Genomic DNA, 21,184 nt, shown 5'->3' on the forward strand with positions numbered 1-21,184 from the left:
TTTTTTCCAAGGTAAAATAAAATGTTTGGTTTTGTTGTTTTTGACATTGTTGCCTTGCTTGTTTAGTCTTTTTCTTTCTTTCTTTTTTTTTTCTTTTCTTTTTTTATTTTTTTTTTATTTTCTTGGCAATTTCAGAGTGAAGAGATTTAAGGCTGTGGCTTTTTTTTTTTTTTTTTTTTTGCCCCCAGGGCTCTGCTCATGGCTGTCAGACTAGAGGCAGATGATTTTATGCAGATCATATCAGTGATCTTTTGTGCTCCAAAATTGAGGGATTTGCTGCTCTATGATGGACAGGTTCCTGGTTACTTCAAAATTAGATCTGGCCTCAAGAAGTCATAATGATGAATCTGAAGTGAGAAAAATGAGCTGACATGCCTCCAAATAAAGATATTCCTCCCAATCCGAAGGACCTGTCAAAAGAAGGAAAACAAAAAAACAAAAGATTAGTTGAAATATTAAACACAGTTTAACAAAAACACATTAAAATTATTAATGAGGCAATCATTTGTTAAGTGTATGCAAAATTTAAAATTATTTATCAAGGATTTTAAGTGCCTGAACATATATTAAACATATAGTCTACTTATATTTTGTATATGAAAATATATGATAACTTAGTCATCAAAAGTTTTGCAGTAGCATGCTTATATTTCAATTAAAAGATTTTCTCTTATCTCTGGCTGTTTGTTAAACTTCAGATAAATTTGTCCACTTATAAATGTACTAAGTTCTCAAGATATTAAATTTTTCAGACTATAAACTTTTTATATATACCACTCTCAAAAACTATTTTATCAAGACATCACTTTAAGGTCATCTTTCATGCCATCTGTGTAGTCTAAATGTATTAACAGATTGCCAAAACAATGTCCTTTTCCTTGATGCAAAAGAGCTGCCAAAGAACTAGTCTTTTTTTTTTTACTTTATGGATAGCTACAATACTTTTAAACTAGCACCTAAAAATCATTTAAATCCATATTTGTGATTAATGAATATATTTTTTGGAAAACAAAAAGAAAGAAATGTAACTATAAGTCTCACCCTGCCCACCTGCTATCAAAGATGCTTACCATCACTACATGTGTGTCTATGGTCTTCTCTTTAAGTTCCAATGTAATAGAGAATATTTATGCAATGACTATTAATAAGTCCAGAAAATTATTAAAATAAACCTGGTACCATAATCGATTACAAATTATTTAAAAAGTCAGAGACCGAGAGTAACAGCTCTAAGTATATTTTTAATCTCTTAAAGCCTGAGAACCCCTTCTCTTAACCTTTTCATTGGGGGGTAGGTGACCCCCAAATGTGTGATTTCTCCAGTACAAAACCACAAACATACACACGGACAACAGAATAAATCATTTAGTCCTTTTGTGACAAACTCAGTCATTACCATTCTATTAATTGTAACTATTTTTCATTACATTATTCTCAACTACCAAAACAAAGTCCTAGTATGAAATAACTTAAGCTATGAAAATGAAAAAAATAATCCTCTCTCTCATTTCCAAGATTAAACCTAGAAAAATCACCATATACAATTAATCAGTGTGTGTTGAGAGCTTACTCTGGTTCATCACTGAAGATGTCATATGAAAGATACAGTAGTATAAGAAAATCTTCCACCATGGAGTTGCTTAAGATGCAAGAGTATGTCAACAGAGGAATGCAGAAGGCTGGAATGAACTGACTTATGCTCCCCTTAATCTAACAGCGTTACTAGCATCTGCCTATTTATGCCATTTTTGTGTCTTCTAGAAATAGAAGCCTCTATGTGTGTAAAGGAAATCGACATTCAAGCTGTTACTAACGTATAAGCAACAGTCCTGTAACAATTCTTTTTATTTTTTTATTGAATAAAACCATGCAAAGGTGACTTTCTAAAAATATATCGAAACATATGCATGTACTTGGGGCAAAGATAATTAAATGTGCCAATTATATTTTCAGAGGTCTCTAGTCATCTACATTATTTTTCAAAGCTGGTGAAACAATCTATCATTCATTCAAAAATATGTATTTAGTACCCACGGTATACCAGATACTGCTGTGGGAACCATGGATATAAAAATGTAATCTGCCCTCCAAGGATAGTAGTATCAAGAACGTAAGGGGACACGCAATTATTTATAGTAGAAGCAGATTTGTGACATAGTATATGAAATAAAGAATGAGTGTAGGAGTAGTAGCCTGACTGAGAAGTGAGGAGTAGGTTGGAGCTTGCAAAAGTAATATGTTGCTAGTAGTTATGAAATAAGCGTATTTCAAACAGAGGGAAACAGGTGGGCAGAGGTAGAGGACAGCGTGGGGGCTTCATTATTGTGCCGCATAAAATTGAAAGGAGTATATTTTCAACTATATTTTGTTGCTTCTGGAGAGGCTGGCAGGGGCCAAGGTGTTCTTTTCTACTGTGTAAAAAAGTTTTTAGATTTTTATCCCAAAGGTAACTATTGAAGAACAGGAACTATTGACAAAGAGTGGCCGCAGAAGAGTGGAGAGTATTGGGGAAGGCGGGGAGAGCATACATATGGCAGATACTTACAGCAAAGGAATGGCAAAGCCTTCAGCTGAAAGCAATAACTTACAATCCCCATTGCAGACACATCCTTCGTGGCAAATTGAAGAGAGCAAAACAACCCATTCTTTCTTAATTAAATTAAGAGAGACTTTCATTCAATTTTCATCTATTTAAGATAAGAGCAACATTATTTGTGAAGCTTTTCCTGTTTTGCCAATATCTCATGGAAGCAGATATTCACCTCGCAGTCGTCGGTGAGCGTGGATTAAAAGCAGAGACTAAAATCTTCTACCCAGCAGACGTGTATACCCACTGATTGAATTCTAAGATTGGGTATTAGCAAAAAAACATTGAAGTCATACTGAGTTTTGAAGGTTTATTACAGTTTTCCAGACCTCTCCCTGTATGGGATCATATATCACATTCAATCTCTTAACCTCAGGCTCAAATGTTGTTTCCTACAGAAGAAAACCCCAAATAACTTTACATGTATAATTTGCAAATTTAAAAATTTCATGAACTTCCATTATGTTAGGTTTTAAAGTACAAACATTTTTAAACCTCTGCATTCCCTTTACTGTATGCTTGCTTCAAATACGGAGACAGGTCATACACCATTACAACTGTACAAGGTAAATACATTTCCTCAGCGTTGACATAAGGAAACATAAATCACACACACCAAGATCTTGTATAGTTAACAATGATTGGAAGCACTCAGGAAATGCTTTATGACCCATTCTTCAGATCAGTGGGTTAATTGCTTCATTCTGCTCAAAAAAGCTTTGCTTAAAACTAATTAAAATTTTCTTCACTTTCTTTGGATGGAAGAGATCCATGTTTTCAAGCAATTCAAGTGTCATTTTTTTAATAAATTTTTTCCAGATCCAAATGTGGTATACAAAATATGAGTGATAGTAGATAATTTTCAGACTTTGAGTCATTAAATGTCAAGTTAATTAATTTATATAAGTAGCACCTTAAATTAATTTATATGAGAGCATTTCAATGCAGTAAGGACAACATGATTTTAAAATGTCGAAGACAGCATGCAAAGCTAGGGAAAAGCTTAAAAAAATATTACAAAAATTTGTCCAAACAGAAGCGTCTCATAATTCTATATTTATTTGGACCTTGATGTAATTTTCATAATTCTCTTCTTTATAATCTATATTTATTAAATATAAATACAAAAATTTGTATGTATTGATTGCATATTGTTATAAAATATTTTATTAAAAATGTATGTTTAAGTATTTATTATCTTAAAATTTATGTAATTTAAAATATTTTTATGAGACAATGTGTCACATGTCTGCTGCATTTTAAGAGGTAGAAACCATGAAGAAAGCAAAATAATTTTCAAGAAAATCAGTCTTATTTCCCATTAAATGAACCGGAGCAAGACGTGTTCACTTAATTCAGTTAAATGAAAATGTATGGAAGACCTACTGTAAGTCAGGCATTACGCCAAGCACGGCAAATATAAGGACAGACAATTAGATTTCTACTACATCTAAACACGGAGCCAAATATTTCACACTTCGTTATAGTAAGCTATGAAGTAGATATTCTTACGATTTACCGGGTGAGGAAATGCTGGCTCTGGTGAGATTAAATCAAGGTCAACATTACCACCCACAAGCCAAATTCACTATCCCCCAAACCATTCATTTGATTCTGTAACCATGGAGATGAGTATTTGTGACAAATGGTATGGGTCTCATAGGCTAAAATATTTACTACCTGGCCCTTTACAGAAAAAGTTTGTCAATCCTGGTTGAATCTATTTATCTAATTTGTTATAAAATTACTTACCAATCCAACCTTTTATTTTTCCAAATGGATTGCCAATCATTTTAACAACATGTATTCAATGACCTTTACTTTGCTGTACTTTGATATGCTATTCTTAACACGTAAAATTCACATACCCACATGGTTGTATGTGGTGTATTTCTGGATGCTAGAAATTCATTTCCTCTCATTTCAGGTTCAGGTTTTTTATTGTAGCAAAACTTTAATATTCTGTGGGATAGCACTGAATTTCTGAAATAATTGGGGCAGAACAGGCACCTGTACAATATTAAGTTATCATATCAGAAATATGGTGGACTGTTACATTTATTTAGACCTTCGTTTTATTTTTTTAATGATTTATTCTAGAGAGAGAGAGACATGGGGTGGGGGGGGGTGCAGAGGAAGAGAATCTTCAAGAAGACTCCCTGCTGAAAACGGAGCCCAGCTTGGGGCTCCGTCTATAAGATTATGACCTGAGCAGAAAGCAAGATTCAGACACCGACTGAGCCACCAGGTGCCCCTAGACCTTCATTTTAGGGCTCTCGATAATTTTATCATTTTCTTCATAGACATCTTTAACACTCCTTTTTGAATTATTCCTATATTATAGCTTTCATTGGTATTTGGATGAAATAGTTTTTAAATTTATTTTGTATGTTTTTATCACTGATACTAAGGTATATACTGAATTTTTAAATATCCTTATATTCAACTAGTTTATGCCACTTTCTTATTGGTTTTTGTCTAATACCTTTTTCTCTCTTGTCTTGGATTACCTAGATCAGTAATCATATTGTCTATAAATGTTGATACTATCATCTTTTTTTTTCAAAATTTAGATCTTTAACTTTTTCATTTCATTTTTTCATTTATTTGTTTTCATAATTTTGACCTTTATCTTACTTCATTGTTTAGTTTCTCCAGTGCCATGTTGAACAGTGCCAGTGGTAAGAAATGGCTCATAAAATCATTTCAATATGACACCTTACTTGAGTGGAAAAGTTTTGGCTACTTTTCGTTTTCTTCTTTTGCTGTTGGTTGTTTAAATGTTTCTTAAAGCAAATTAGGTTATTTACATTTTTAAATAAATTTAACTATTTTATCCATACTTAAACATAGAAGTCTTAAGTGTTCTTCTTTCTGATTCCTAAAGTCACTCATTTGTTTCTTCTCTATTTTTTTTTCTTCTTAATTTTTGATGGTGCTATAGATGTTTGCGTGCCCCCAGAATTCATGGGTTGAAGCCTAATCCCTGATGTTATAGTAGTTGGAAGTGGGGGACTTTGGGAGGTGAAAACATCATGAGAGTAGAACCTCATGAATGGGATTAGTGCCCTTATAAAAGAGAAGCCAGAAATCTCCTTCTCTCTTTCTCTGCCATTAGAGAATACAAGGAGAAGAAGGCGGTCTAGAAGCTGGAGGTAGGCCTGCACCAGACACCGAATCTGCCAGTGCCTGGATCTTGTACTCTCCAGGCTCCAAACCTGTGAGAGATAAATGTTTGTTGTTTATTTTTTTTTAAAGATTTTATTTATTCGACAGAGATAGAGACAGCCAGCGAGAGAGGGAACACAAGCAGGGGGAGTGGGAGAGGAAGAAGCAGGCTCACAGCGGAGGAGCCTGATGTGGGGCTCGATCCCATAACGCCGGGACCACGCCCTGAGCCGAGGCAGACGCCCAACCGCTGTGCCACCCAGGCGCCCCAATGTTTGTTGTTTAAGCCACCGCGTCTGTGGTATTTTTGTTACAGTGGCCCTACAGACTTAGACACATGGGGGAAAATCTATTTTGACATTCTTTTCAAAATAAAGTAATTTTTAAAATCAAGCTTTCCTTTTTTTATAGGTTTGATCATTTTTATATATTAGTGTTTTGTCTTTATTAGTTTTCCTTGTCTACCTTAAGATTTTATCTTTTTTTCAGTTTTTTGAGTTGTATGTATAGCTGTCATTTTGATTTTTTTTCATTTTTTGCATTTATTTGAAGAAAGCCTATTTCATAATCCACATTCCCAAATATTTATGTTTCCTAATGTGAATAAGGGGATAGGAAAACATTTTCTCCTTCTTTGAAAAGAAAAATGACATTGAGTTAACTTTCTAGTTCTGTTTCCATAGAAACCCAACACTGGTGGAATGTCAGCTGTATTACTAGGCAACATTGCTTATAATAAAAATAAATCCTGATTTGTAAACTGCATCTGGTCTGGGGGGACTGTGAATGACTATAAATATCTCGTGGGATTTCTTGAGTGTGGTGCATTCTTGTAACTGCTGATGTTCTTTGCTTACAGATTATTGTAACAGATGTTGATTACTATTCTGGACATGGTAAGTGTTAGCCAGGGTAGATCTCACAACTACCCATGACCTCCTGAGCTGTCAGGTTGGAGAAAGACTCTAACCCTCGACCCTTGTGGGAACTCTCATGTTGAAAAATCACTGGATTCCGTCCTACTGGCATGCTGTGTGTCCTTCTAATGAAACCACTGTCAAGTGTGACCTATTGGGGTCATGAGATTGATTGTCCAATTGAGCCTACAACTACTAAGAGTTGGTGTTAAACATATGGAGATTCTTTTTTAATTTATGCATCTATCAAAATGTTATTGGCTTCATATTCTGAGAAGCGTAGAGGACTAAGGTTGGTCAGGAAGTAGGTACATGGGAAGATTGTGCATTGCCTGAAAATTGTTATGGAACTTGAAGATGTTAGTAACACCTGAGTCCCTTCCAAATGGTGCCAGTGATATCCTACCTGCACCTAGGAAGTCTGGCAAGAGAGAAAATTTTAAGTAAGAGACCTAGTATCCCTCCTTCAGAAAGAATTAACAAAAATACATAAAACGCGACAGTGGAAGAATTTGGGCAGAGTTTCCTTGAGATGTGAGAAAGAAAATTTCAAAGAACTTTCAATGATAAAAATTATATTTAATCTGGTTCTTAAAAGATAGGGAGGTAATATGTTACCAGTTTGAAAAAAAAATGTAGGTAAAGCACTCTAGGTAGTCAGATAAAAAAAGCCTAGGTGCATTTTGAAAAACATCATGTGTGGGGCTCCTGGGTGATTCAGTCGGTTAAGTGTCCAACTATTAAATTTGGCTCAGGTCACAATCTCAGGGTTGTGAGAAGGAGCCCCACATCTAGCTCCAAGCTCCATGGAGAGTCCGCTTGAGATGCTCTCTCTCCCTCTGCCCCCCCCCCCATTCACGCGCCCTGTCTCTCTTGGTCTCTCTCAAATAAATAAATCTTAGAAAATAAATAAAAACATCATATGTTATTTCCTTTCATCCATTCAGTGAATCATATATGCCCATGTATCAGTTCCAAGTTACAGGAAGTTTTAGTTCTTATACTGATACATATAGAATTTAATACATATGATCAAATTAGGAAAAAGCCAATTATGGATGCACTTCACTGTCATCTTGAAGTTCTATTACACATTTAGCTACTTTGGGAAAACATCACTTCATGCTTCACAAATCATGAGTATTGAGAAAATCACCTTGAAAATAATCATTTTAATGTGAGGAAAAGGACACTGCTAATTCTAGCAAGGTGTTCTAAATTGACACAACTCATTTCTTCTCATGAATTATCGATAACACTTTCTAAAATATAAGTGAGACTCCTTGGCAGCTGCCCTGCTTTCCTGAGCCCAGGAGCTGTGCAGATTCTGTCTGAGAAATCTGTATATTCATGAACAAGACACACACCGATCAAATCTGTACGTAGCGCTCGCCGCACGTACAGGGGGATATTCAGTAAGCGTACGTGTGTCTGACAAAGCAACAGTCTACAGAGATGATACTCAAGTGTTAAAGGCCAGATGGTCATTTTGTAAAATAAGTACCTGATACCTTGAAATAGCACGCACCTCTCACCAGACCTAGCGCATCAGACGACATCCAACAACATGAGTTCCACATTATCAAGGCCAGCTACAAAATTTAGAGGGTCCGGTGGAGCAGGAAAAGCAGGGACTTATTCAAAAGTCAGGAGAAAAAGCTTTGTCCTTTCTTACTAGTGACTCTGTTTTTCTCTTTGCTCTTTAACGTCATGCTCCTTCGGGCAGAGGTTGAGTGCAGACCCCACAACCCCCCGCGGCTCAGCCTGGCCACTCAGAACACAACATCAGTGTTGGCCTCCATGGAGAGGGAGCACAGCACTGATCTCTTTATATAAGTGGGTGGCCCAGAGCTCATCTATGTGGATGATAAAGGTAGAATGAGGCATGAGGAAAAGCTTCAAGCCCCCCAAGGCGTTCTTCATTATCCCACGGGACTTCACTTACAAAACACAAATCTAACGATAAAAATATGAAGCCCTTGACTACAGAGCATTAAACCCCAAGTGTAAGCAGGTGTGGATACAGTGGGGGGTACTTCTGAAGACAGGGTCTTAAGCAACAGTAAGGGTCACATGTCCCTGAAAATGACCCTGCAAGTCTGTCCCAAATAGACTTCCATCTGTCCCACCCCAAGTCTTTACAATGGAATTCAAAATAACCCCAACCACAGGTCCAGCTTTGCCTCATCCTATGCTATATTGTGTTTGGTTCATTCAGAACATTCAAAAGTATGTTTCAGTCAGACACAAGTGACTACAGAAGAACAATGTACATGAACCATAAGGAGTAACATCAAAATCAGTTTAAGGAATGCTTTAAAATATTTCTGTGCCCAATCAATATTTTTATTCATTATTGTAGGTAGATTGCAACTGTCCACTTGTTAAGATTTTGACACTTTTACACAGCAAAAAAGAGTACATATCTACTAGCAAATTGGCCCTGCAAACTTTACCCTCCAAGAGAGTTTGTAAAGTCCATCTATGATATATAAACACTTGAAAAATTAATTTGGTGAAATTGGCTAAGAAAATTATTTATAGGTGGAAATAAAATATAGAACTTCTCATATCCATGGAACATCTGCATTCACACAGCAAAAAAGTACTCTATTATTTAAGCTCTAATAAGTACTCTATTATTTAAAAATAACTAATACTCTATTATTTATTAAAAATAATTATTTTTTACATATTTATATGCCCATATAGAATCACATTAGTTTGTAAAAAAGGTACTTTTCAATTTGCTTAAAACAAATTTAATGACCTAATTTTTAAAAATGATGAAAATTATATTTTATGAAAGATATTATTTATAACAGTAAAGTTATGATGTGCTATTTCAAAATATTAATAATTATTTCAATATATTTTAATATATAATTATTTCAATTTCAATATAAATTTTGATATTTCAATACATTTATATCATAAAAGACTATTAAAAACATATCTTAGAAGCCTAGCTCACACCTGTTTTGGGATATTTTTGTCAATCTTTTGAAAAATGTTATTACTAATAAATTTTATGATTAAATATCATAATTAAAGTTCCATAGAGAAGGAATAAATGATGAGAAAAATATGTCATTCTTTTCTATCCTTTTAGATTCCCAGTTGAAAATATTTCTTTGAAGAATACTTTCCAGAAATCTTTTTCTACTGCTCATTATGGGCACAAACCCACCAAATTGTCAGGAGTACTACCACCCTATTAACAAGTACAAATTCCAATTTGCACTTATAAAATATTCCTTCCACAGAATACATGCAATATATGCTTGCTTGCTTGCTTGCTTCATTCATTCATTCATCATCCACCCATGCATCCACCTGTCCATTCGTTTACCTACATTATGTGCAATGCTGTGGTATTTCATCAGTATGGGATAACACTGAGTCTCTTATTGCCAAATATCCCCATTGATCAATTAGCAAATTCCTGCAAATCCTAAGTATAGTGCCTGTTATGATGTCATGGTTTTAGAGTCTGGAGCACAAAATTAAGTTCCACTCCCCAGTTGTTATAAAGGTCTGTCTAAGATAGTTTCTAAGACTCAGTTTCCCCATCTGTTGAAGAGGAGGAGGAGGAAAAGACATTAATATCTACTCCCCGGTTTTGATAAACAAAGTAAATGAAAACAGATAAAAACGATTTTGTGGTGCTCATATAGTTCCATTTTACAAAGAGAAACATATATAAATACATTGGGGACGGGTAGATAATTCCACCGGAGTGCTGAACAATCTCCCTGAGAATCTGATTCCTAAAAAGATCTCAAGGCTGATTGGTGTATGTTGACATCTTGTGTCCCGTCTCTGACCACTGAGGGAGGCCACCAGAGTGGATTTGCCAAGAAATAAAAACAGAATCAAATAACTCTCTTGCCCTCTCTCTTCTGCTGTTAGTAACAATATCAGTATTGGCCACTTTTTCAACCAGAGTTATAAATACTTTCTAATATTTAAGTACATGAGAGCAACATCACACATAGTGTTGAAAGCACCGAAATGTAAATTAAATGCTAAAGGAACCAATTTAGAAGAACAGTCACCAGGATGCTTTTTTTCCCATGAACACAGACAAGCACACCCAATGAGGACATTTACTTCATTATATGAGGAATTCGGGGGTGAGGGGCACTCAGTTATATAAAATTGTGGCTGTTTGCTTACCCTAGATGCCTTGATCTTCACTAATGGTGTTCAGAGAACAGTTTTTTGTTTTTATTTATTTTCTAAAAAAAATCTCAGCGTTCATTCTGTTTTCGTTACTGTAAGCCAAGCAGGAATTTTGCTCATGCTAATGACTGTGAATTGTCTTGTCTAAAGCCAAACATGTCTCTGACAACCCGTTCTTCCTAAATCCCCCTTTTCCTGCCCCTCCTTTTAATTTCCTTTTTATTCACTGATGTGTGCTGCACAGAGAAACAGTTGCAGCCAAACTGGAGAGCACTGTGAAATGAATGGCTGTGATATCTATCCCTCCTTTTGGCAACACTCCTTTGTGTAACTGCATGAAAGCCTGCCGAAGCTAATGTTAACACGTGCACATTCTACTGAGTTTCACTGGAAATGAGGCATGGTAGAAGAATGCATTATTTTTTCATGATGGAACGAGAGTACCTTCAATCGAAACAAAATTAAAATGCTAACATTGCTCCCTCCTCCTTGTTTAAACATTTCTGTCAAACCACATTCATTTTAGGTTTTTAATTTATTACATGAAACAAGCGGTAACAATGCTTCCTCCTCTAACATCCACCGATGTTTTGCAACGATTAAATTCTGTAGACAAGCAATAAAATGCTGCTCTCATCTTCATGAGATGGCATTTCCTTCTTCCTCTGGCTTTTAAATAAATGATCAGATGCCTTCTGTGAATTAGCAAGCTGGACTTTATGGGTTGCCTTTTTTATTAACCTAATACAATCAGGTTAACTAGTCTTCCCTCTCCAAACACAGACAGGGTTAGAAGTAGAGGACAGGAGGTCAGCCATGACAAATCTGCTGAATAAAGTTATGTTATAGACTGGAAAGGAATCAAGGATTCTCTTCCGTTATTAAACTCTCCGAAGCAACCGGACTTGGAAAAACACCCAGTTGCCTATGCCAAGACACCATCTCTATTCACCATGTCCTTTTCGAAAACATTGTACTAAAAAAGGAATTAGAAACAAAACAAAATAAAAAACAGTCTACTAAATTTTATTTTTCTTCTTCCAAAATGTTTTTTTATTTTAGGCATATATGACTGAATGTTGTAAGCTTGAGGATAGGAAAAATGTCTTGCAACGACTACAATAGAGTGGTATTTCTGGAAAGTCTGTAAAATGCCACATAGAGAAGGTCTCATATAATGGTATTGTTTTACTTAAGGGGAGTAAGATAATACTTAGAGTTTAACTGGCAGGCGTCCGAGATATTGTTCACTTAACTTGAGAAAGGCCCAATGTCCTACCACCTTTTCTTCCATCTTGCCACCATTATGAACAAGAACATATGAGAGTCCATATTTATACACCCACAGAACCAACAGAAAGGAGGTTACCCTTGTAAATAAGACAAATAACTGAAAGACATGCGGTTTTTACCGCCATTAAACTTGGAGTTAATCAGAGGATGCTCTCAGGTTTTCTAACAGTATTTGCCATGATACCTCTTGAATACAATTCATGACATATCACCTTAAAAGAAGCAAACTACACTCTCAAAGTCCCACCATTGGATTATACTCAGAATTCAGTAACTTCAATCATGGCCAAACCACTGAAGCCTCAGTAACTCTCAATGCACTTTTGGTTCAGCTAGGGTCCGTCCTCTTTTATTTCCATGAACGATAGGCAAACAACCCCTATGATTCCTACATTTTCAATTACACGCTATCAGTGGAATTATTACTTTAATATAACCCCAGAAATCAGAGTGCTTCTGGATATAATGGATTTGGGGGAAGGGAGCCTCATCTCAGTAAGCCTTGTGGTAGACACAATTAAAAGCTAGAAGCTTAGGGCCATTTGGTGTAAATAAAAACAACCCCTTGCATTTCAATAGCCTTCAGGAAAATCTTTTTATTAAAATATAGGGCAATGTTTCTCATTCTTGGCAGTACTAACATTTTGCTCTATATAATAATTTTTGGAGAGGCAGGGAGCTGTCCTGGGCATTGTAGCATTTTTAGCCACATCCCTGGATTTAGGGTCAGTTAATGTCTTAATCAAAAACTTAAATGGCGTTACTTTGCTCATTCATTCAACTTAAAACTTGTGAACTCTGCAACTATCTGCAATGCAGCTACTGCCTATCCCTTTGATTCATATGAAGAAATGTGCTTAAAAAACAGAGCAACACTTGTCCGATACAAAAACAATGTTCTGTACTCCTAATAACAGTATTTTAGAAAGCTAAAACCCAAGTTACATTCGTAGAGTGGACAATGAGTTTTTTCATTTCATTCCTCCCGTGAATTCATGATCTATTATCTAACCTGACCAACAAAGACAATTTTTCGTCCAAGATGGTCCAGTCCTGAGTGAAGTCTTGAATTTACATCGTTGTTGTCAATCCAATTACAGAAACATTTATTGGAAAGGTGCATACGTGCATGAACTGCTCAAGGCACTTGGAAAACAAAGGTGAAGAAGATATTAAAGAACCAAATGAATTTTGACCAGACATAGGAGAAAAATGAACTCTGCCTGAAGGAATTGGAAAAGGTTTCGAAGCCAGCTTCCTTAGGAAGGATGAATAGAATTTCAACAAGAAGGAAAAGCGTCAAGCAAAGAAGGGACAGAGGCAGAAGAGAACAGATCCAGGGACAGAGAGAAATCAGTGCCCTTAGAGCCTAGCCTTCCGACTGGGCAGCAGTAGCAGGAGACAAAACCAGAGAGGGAGAATGTTACCACATAGGTAATGGGGAGACCGTCAGGGTCTCTAATTGGAAAGTGATCTGGCCAGATGTGCAAGACAGAAAGATGGCCGGGCAGTTACGTGAAGAACAAAATGGAAAAGAGAAGATCTTGAATCAGGGAGAGCAATTAGGGGTCTATTATTAATGCAGTATTTCAACTGAAAGAGAATGAGATATTGAACTGAGAAAAACTGCATGAGGGGTTGAGACGAGGGAATGGACTCATTCAGTATTTAGGATGGAGAATGAAAAGACCCTGAAAAATAATTGGAGTGGGACATGAAGAGGTGAGGGAGATTTTTCTTTATCATTTCTGGTGTGGTGATTTGGTTGGATAGTAGTGTCAACTTCCTGAGAGAAATGAAGAGGCAAAGAACAGGTGTGGGGGAAATAAATTGACTGGCTAGGATAAAACTATTACCCCAAACACCAAAACAACATGTATCACAAAGGATATTTATACGTTCAAGTGGAAATTATAGAAATATTGGTTAAAATGGGAAATCTGGTTTCTTAAATCACAAGCTCTTCAAAAGGAACTTTGTCAATATGACTTCTACTAATTAAAGAGAATCAAATTGGGAATCTTTAAACTTTATTTCTATAAGTATTGTGCCTTAAATATAGTAAGGTTAGAGAACGCACAGGGAACCAGCCTGAAAGGGCAGCTTGGCTCATTGGAGGAAAGATAATGGCTGATTAATTTACTAGAATTCTTTGGCATTCTAAATAAATTCAGGGGCTGGCTTTGGGAGGTCATAAATCCCTTAGAGCATCAGATAAAAGCTACGGACTTGACCCCTTAAAAATAAGCAGATTTACACATAAAGACCATTCCCTTTATGATTTCAAGATGGCTCTCCATAGACACCCATGCATTGCAAGGACCTCAGCTTCAGAGTTCTTGGTTTCGGAGTGGACAAATTTAATCATAGATCAGTATTATTTTAAAAAGGCTCAAATATATATTTAGAGATATCTCTTTAGTATTAATAGGAAGTAGTCTCTTTTCCAAATAAACTTCTATAGATCAGGGTTTTACATTTCAATACTGTTGACATTTGGGTTGGGCAATTCTTTGTTGTGGGCCAGGAAGGTGAAACTGGTTAGCAGCACCCTTAACCTCTACCCACAAGGTGTCCTTAAGACCACAGATGTCTCTAGACAATGTCTCCTGGGAGGCAAAACTGCTGCATTTGAAAACCATTGATACAGGTAAGGACTTTTATCTTCATAAAACTCCCACATAAGAGATAAAGTTAGGTGTTCTCTTTCTGAAGAAAAATATTTCCATGGGAAACTTTCCTAGAACAGATCACAAAGTTAGTAAGCAACAAAGGCTGGTATTTAGATCCCATCTTTTTGGGGGGCAACTCGTAATCTTTTCCTTACATTCCTATTATCACTGGTGGAGGAAAAATTATCTCCTCTTCAGAGATGGTAACAATCACACAACATAGTCATAGCAGAGCCGCTGTCTTTTATCAATTTGCCTCCCTCTTCCTTTTTTATACACAACTTCGTCTTTAAGAAATTAAATACTCCAACTTAGGCAATCAAGAAACTGATATTTTCATAGCAACAAGAAATCCGTCAACTCAAAAATAAATGAAACGTTATAAAAACTCGTTAGTAACTGAATATATTACCATCTGCAGCATGAGCAAGTCTGTGTTCTTATGGTAAATCTTACCTTTGTTTACTTCTGTAATGGGAAATCTGCAAGTTATGCACAAGTTATGGAATATATTGGCAACAGGTACAAAAATCTGCTAATACCCATACATAGAGATACTGAAATTTCAGTACAAATACTGTGTTTCCCCTCTCTGCCATTTCTTTGTCCCTAGTCATGCTCTGTAAAACTATGCATTTTGTCTCTCCCTTTGTCATCATTTATAGTTCTTATTTGTCAGCGTGCTAATATCTGTGTTTGCTCCCTGTATCCATTACTTTGTCTCCTTAGGATAGTCTCCATTTTTATTCTGGGGGACACTCCCTCCCCAACTCCTTGTTAACATGTTTTAGGCAGTCTCATAGAGGGAGCCTTTCTTTCCCTAAAAATGGAACATCTAATTTTTAGCTAAGCAGCTGGTCACGCAGAATAAATACTACCTTGAAGGTGTGTGTAAACATGTGACAACGTCAGGAAAGGATTGAAGTCAGAGCATCGAGTGGTAGCTTCTGGAAAACTTTTAAACAGAAAAGCTCGTCCACACTCTTGGCTGAAATTTTTCTTCCTTTGCTCCGACCGGCTGCCAAGAATGTAGATTTGATGGCTGGAGTTCTGGCTGCCAGTTTATACAATTAGTATGATCCACCTATGTCAGAGACGGACAGGAGGGACGCCCAAAGGATACTCAGTCCCTGACTTCTTTGTAAACCAGAGCTGCCATATAGGCCCTGATCTGCCTCAAGACCTTCGTGCAAGAAACAACCTTCAGGACGCCTGGATGGCTCAGTTGGTTAAGCGACTGCCTTCGGCTCAGGTCATGATCCTGGGATGGTCATGATCCTGGAGTCCCAGGATTGAGTCCTGAGTTGGGCTCCCTGCTCAGCGAGGAGTCTGCTTCTCCCTCTGACCCTCCCCTCTCTCGTGCTTTCTCTCTCTCATTCTCTCTTAAATAAATAAAATCTTTAAAAAAAATCTTATAATGTATCTTTTTAACATCACTGTGATTTGGGGACTCTTATTCACATAGGAATTGAATCTTAATGGATACAATGGTGAAAGTCCATTCTAAGCTTAAGTTGGAGCACATGACCTAAGTCTAAACCAAAGAGCTGATGACATTCCTCTGTTTCAGAGGGACCCATGCGCTATACCAATATTCTAGATAAAATGGTATATTTGCAGCTATATCAAGAAACTGAATTTGCCATAAAATTTGATGAATGAAGTACAAAGATGCTGTCATTCTGACAAAAGCTGTTAGTATATTTTGGTTTAAGTACCAAATTCTAAAGGAGCCTGGGGCTGAGTCCTCCTTCATGGGAGGACTGCATATGATTTCAAGAGATGGCACTGAATGACGTCAGGGTTATGGATTTAAAACAAATATGTAAGCAGTCATGAACATTTCTTTGCAGGCACTGAAAGCTGTAATTAACGTTGTCTGATGTGAGTTTAACAAATTCTGGAATTCATGATTTGTAGAAAACTATGCTATTTGGTGCCTAACTGTATGATGCATTTTGTGACAAAGGATAATAACATTATCCATTGAGGTAGACAAACTTCACTCATCCAATCAACCAGTCCTTCTGGGTACCTTGCACAAAATGTCACAAACACAATGTCTTCTGACCAGTTTGGGAGAAAGAGAATAAAGAAGTTAGCAGCTTGTAAGGTGCAACAAAATCAAAAAAGTAAAAAAAAAAAAAAAGTAATAATAATAATAATGCCAGGAAATATTAGTTTCATTAGTAAGAATCTTCAATTCTCAGTTATTAAGTGCAATTCAAATAGAATTTACTGAGCACATGAGAATACTACTTAAAACACACAGGCCATGTCTAATACGTATATTTCAAGTAATCTGATAGGCATAAGGATATGTGACCAACATTGCATTGTGCATGCCTGACATCAGGAAATACTGTATATAGTCCAGATAGAGTAGTAAGCAAAAGAGACAGCAGTCTTTACATTTTAATGATGGGATCATATGGAGAAAGGAGCTAAGTCCGATTTTAGGGGTGAGGAGGGGAGGAGGCAGAAACATACTCCTCAGAAGAGAAGAAAACTAATCTCTGCAGTTTTGACCAGTTAAAGGGGAGGAAGAAAAGACAGTGCTCTGATGTCTCAAAAGATGAGAGAATATTACATTTGGGGCAAAATTCTATCATGCAGTAGGACTGAAGCTTAGACTCTACAAATGGGAAAGGCCAGAACTGAGCACAAGACGAAGAGGGCAGACACATGTGAATTTTCCCTCTTGTTTAAATCTGAAAAGATTCATCCAAATCTGAGAGATAAGACGTGGCCAATACAAAATGTTTCTATGCTTGTTTTTAATATTAACATTCTTTAATTTTGGACTAATGCATGATTAATAAAAATCCTTGGAATATATGAACAGCATAAAAAAGAGTAAAATATCATACTTTCTGACACACAGACATATCCAATATTACAGCTTTGGCATATCTTGTTCCCGTTCTTAAATTTTTTTCCTTATTTGAAATAATTTTCAATGTAAAATATTTTTGTAACATGATATCAAAAAATTATCATAACATTATTTAATGGCTACATAATATGTTAAGGTAAAGCTATGTTCCTGCTCATTTTTAAAATTAATGTATATAGTTCCTTAACATAAAAGAAAAAACACTAACAAATATATTGGATATAGGATTCCATACCAAAGTAAATGTACTTAGAGGGCTACACAAAGTGTGCTTTTTTTTTTTTTTAAGATTTATTTATTTATTTATTTGAGAGAAAGAGCAGAAGCAGGGGGAGGGAGGGAGGGGAGAGGATGAAGCAGACTCCCCGCTGAGCAGGGAGCCCAACTTGGGACTCGATCCCAGGACCCTGAGATCATGACCTGAGCTGAAAGCAGTCGCTTCACTGACTGAGCCACCCAGGTGTCCCCAAAGTGTGCTCTTTTGACATTAGTCCCAGGACATGCTTTGAAAAAAACAAAATAAGAAATGTTCCAATAACAAATGAGCTTGTGAAATAATGCATATAATATTTTTTCCACATGGAGAGTCCCATAAGAAAACAACATTGAGATTTCGATAACCATGCTTTAAAGAAAACAAGTTGGATTTTCTTTGCCTTTCCCTAAATAATTTTATGACAAAAACTTTTTATATACTTCCTATTTATCTAAATGTTACACACTCCACAGAATACCATATTAAAGAATCAAAAAAGCAGCGCAAATTAGGATGAGGTGAAAATTACTTAATATATTCAAATATTCCAATAAAAGTATAATCTGTAGACTTCTTACAATGCTTTTTTAGGAATAATGCATGCTAACATTAAAAAATGCAAACAAGACATGGGTGCTGTGTGGCTCAGTGGATTAAGCATCCGACTCTTGGATTTGGCTCAAGCCAACATGGGTCTCCTCAGGTTCTGTACTGGGAGTGGAGCCTGCTTAAGATTCTCTCTCTCCGTCTCCCTACTGCTCATACATGCATGCAACTCTCTTGAAAAAAAAAAAAATGCAAATATGACAAGCAATCAAAATCATACTTCTTCAACATATGCTAAGCTCTGTCGTTAAGAAATCACCATCATTAACATGTAAGGAACACCATATGAAGCATCTCCAAAATCATATATGCAGATACAAGGGCAGATAGGTAGATAGATAAATAAGTAATAATAGAGTTATAGATAAGTAGATGGCATTTAAATTTTGCATTATATGTTATATATTTAAGACGTATTCTAATATTAAATTTAACAGAAGCAATATAAACTGAGTGTAACCTAAACAAATTGGTAAGTTGCAAGTCAATTTTTCCTCAACAGATAAAATATTTTTTCATAAATAATCCCTCTAAAGTTAAGGTCAAATTTTGATATATAAAAAGAGTTTCAAGTCTTTTTTTTTTTTCTTTTCTTTTTAAGTAGGCTTCATAACCCAGTGTGGAGCCCAACACAGGGCTTAAACTGACAACCCTGAGATCAAGACCTGAGATGAAAAAATTAATTAGTTAATTAACTAATTTTTAAATTTTTTTTAAAAGACTGAAGCTGGAATGCTTAACCAACTGAGCCACCCAGGTGCCCCAAAGCTTCGAGTCTTTTTAAACTACATGATTAGACTTCAATATTATACATTTCCCAATTGCAATAAAAGATGAAGAATTTAGCTAGCTTAGACTTCTTTCCACTTCTACTAGATTGCAAAGTATTGGAAAGAATTTTTCTTGAGACCAGTATGTCTGTGCAGATTATACTCTATTTCAGGGAAAATTTCCTTTTACATCTTTGAATATTTTTGTGTTCCACATATACTTCAAAACTCCAATTATACTTCATTTTATTTTCTTTGACTATTTCCACCTATCATCATTTTTATGTCTTTATTGCTTTCTCTTTAAGTAATTTCCTCAAGTCTATATAGTTGGGTTTTCAATTGTTTTTATTATATTTTTTATAATATCTTTATCTCATCACTGTCTTTGTAAAAGAGAGGTCACATTTTTTTGGTCATTTCTTTGCAATTTGAGGAACGAGTTATCTGAAATCCTGTTTTGCCTCCACAGGTAATTCTTCCATAATGTATGTTCTGTAAATATCTTTTTTTCTTCTTTTACAATTTCTATTCTTAAGGCCACATGTTTTATCCCCCCTGCTTATGAGTTATCTTTAAGAGATGGCAGCCTGTAGACTAAATACTGTTGAATGGGCCGATAAGGGGACAAGAAAGGGAATGAGCTCCAGCTTGGAATGGTATTGTGTGGAGCACCCTCTTACCAAGTCTGCTATGTCCTTTTGGTACAAACCTACCCCCATCTCCACACCTCTAAGTGTTGGCATTGAAGCAGTGGTGGGTTAGCGTAACTCACTGTTAATCTCGAGACAAAAGTCCTTCATATTAAGACCTGATGATGGATGCTTCCTCTCCTTTGTTCATCCCTCTTGACTCCCAGCACTCTCCTTGGCAGAGAAGGTTCAGCTACGGAAACTGACATTCATTTGGATTCTCCTGCGGCAGCATATTCACCGCCGAGTTGTGAGACTGAATTCAATTTCCACACCTATGTCTCCCGATGCTGTCATGGCCTGTCCTAGAGCTCAGATCTCCTCACCGTACTATAAGGATGATGAGATAACTGCCACAACTGTGAGTCTTCCTTTATGGATGCGTTGTGTCATTTCATCTCTCAGGCTGTTCTCCAGTTGTGACCAGAACTACTCACAGCATGTTTGGCTGTGGCTGATACATCACTGGGAGCACTGGCCATCAATAGATTTTGAAGGAGGAATATAGGTTTTAAAAGCTCTCCATGCTGGAACCCATAACTGGAAACGTGATTTCATTCTTATAATCCTTAAAATGTTGTAGGTGTATTTAAGGTGTATGCAAGGTATTATCAGAAAAGAATTTGAGTCTATTTGTTTATTCTTAACTTAGCAAACATTTCTAAAATCCTTAGTCTGTACCATAAACTATGTGCATTACCAGAAATGAAGAAATGAGCTTCGTGTTATCATCAGAGGGCTCACCAATTGTGTAACGAAGACAAATACAGACAAATAAGCAGATGTGTGTGTGTGTGTGTGCACGCGCATGTGTGTTTCAACGCCACAAATACTCCAATAGCAGTAGAGGAACTCAGCAGAGGCAGCAAATGAGTTATCACTGCAAAGGGAAGACGATATCTGAATTGTGCCTTAAAACATTAATGGGAATTTATGACTTAAGATCTCTCCATTTGTTGTAGTGCAGTGAGCACCATTTTATTTTTGGAAGACAGGGTACATGGAGGAGGGACATGAGTGGGTTTGGATAGACAGGCTTAGGACAAGATCATTAAGGACTTTGAGTTTTACCCAAAGAGAAATAAATAGAGGATAATGCAGGACATAATTCTGAGATTCTAATGAACTACAAGATGCAAGAC

General features: G+C 36.2%; 1 long non-coding RNA gene across 1 annotated transcript in view; it reads right to left on the reverse strand.

Moving 5' to 3' along the window:
• Window positions 1-224: 224 nt before the first annotated feature.
• LOC103670550 overlaps window positions 225-21,184 on the reverse strand; it is a 90,085-nt gene continuing 69,125 nt past the window's right edge. The window contains exon 2 of the long non-coding RNA XR_570592.2: window positions 225-410. This is a non-coding gene — a long non-coding RNA (uncharacterized LOC103670550). The remainder of the gene's footprint in view (window positions 411-21,184) is intronic.

This window comes from Ursus maritimus, unplaced genomic scaffold (assembly GCF_017311325.1).
Source record: "Ursus maritimus isolate PB19 unplaced genomic scaffold, ASM1731132v1 scaffold_5, whole genome shotgun sequence".
Lineage (NCBI taxonomy): Eukaryota > Metazoa > Chordata > Mammalia > Carnivora > Ursidae > Ursus > Ursus maritimus.